The sequence below is a fragment of the Adiantum capillus-veneris genome, chromosome 27 (assembly GCF_014529385.1).
Source record: "Adiantum capillus-veneris isolate H3 chromosome 27, ASM1452938v2, whole genome shotgun sequence".
Classification (NCBI taxonomy): Eukaryota; Viridiplantae; Streptophyta; class Polypodiopsida; order Polypodiales; family Pteridaceae; genus Adiantum; species Adiantum capillus-veneris.
Window position 1 is genome coordinate 109699693 of NC_140957.1, and position 1462 is coordinate 109701154.

The window sequence follows — 1462 nt, forward strand, 5'->3', positions numbered from 1 at the left end:
TCATCCACACATATGCCAAGACCGGTACCCGTTCCTCTCCCACATATGATTCCAAGAGTACCTCCACCGGCCCTGCCTCCTCACATAGGTGACTTGGCAGCGTTTGCTCAAACCATAGGTCGATCTATCGCGGAAAATATGCGTCACGCATCTGATAGAGAGCCTAGAAGTAAGGCAGTACAAATTGCCAAACTCACGCAAAAATTCAATGGGGATGAAGATGCTAGAAAACACATTGAAGTGTTTGAACAAGTATGTGATTCCTTAGGGGAACGCAACGAACTACATAAGTGCAATGCCTTAAGCTTGACATTAAGTGGGAAGGCTGGAGATTGGTATAGAACCCTAAGGGTGGACGAGAAAACAATCTACCCTACCCTTCGAAGGTTGTTTCTAAAGGAGTACATACGAGAAGGTGTGCTTTGGGGTGTAGCATCTCAGCTACAGAAGGCCGAACGTAAGGAAGGAGAGTCAGTAAGGGACTTCATCGCTTCAACAATAACCAACTGCTTGATCGATTCATCCGCGGGTTGAGGAATGAAGGAATCTATAATGGACTAGTGATTAGAGGTATCACAACCTGGGAAGATGTCACTGCCAATGCAATCCAATTAGAGGACAACTTGATGATAGCAGGCATGAGGGTGTCTACCGACACGAGATCCACTAGCTCACAAGCCATTGAGTATGAACCCATGACTGCAAAGCCCATTGCCAATGAGCCAAAGGTATTTGAGACATTCTTGACAGACCTCACCAAGGCAATCCAAGAGTCTCTTAAGGATAATCGACCCCCTCAAAATAGTCACATGTATCCAAGAAGGGAGCAACAATGGTGTTCCATTTGCTTAGGTCCACATAGCACTAGTGAGTGCCCTACGTTTAGAGTAAAATTTAATGGAACTTGCAACGCATGTGGTAGGTATGGTCACCAAGCTAAGGATTGTTTAATGATCAAACGTATGATGGCAAATAGACCACCTGTAGCCTGGACGGATGCACCTCGAGCTCCTGTATTGATGCCTACTCCACCTGTTGAGCAACTACCGCAACACATGGTCCCTAGACCTCAAAATGTTGTACAAGCTACACCGCTACCACCTCCTGTGCTAGGACCGCAGCCCCCGCATCCAAGAGTCGCCCCTACGAACCAAGTGGGTTGCGAGCCATCTAATGCTTATGCAGATGGTTGTGAGGAGGAAATAGACACTAGTATTGCCTACGGACTTGATACATTGGAAGAGTGTCCTATATACTACATGGAAGATTGTTGGGGGCAAGTCAAGCCGGTTTATCAAGCTGCTGCTCTCGCATCCAGAGGTCAAAATATCAACACCCAGGCTAGGAGGCCACCTCTTCAATGCTACGAGTGTGGTGGACCACATCGAGCAGCGGAGTGCCCTATTAGGCTGCAAAAGAATGCTGCACAGATGCAAATGAATCAAGGGAGCACGTCTGCAAT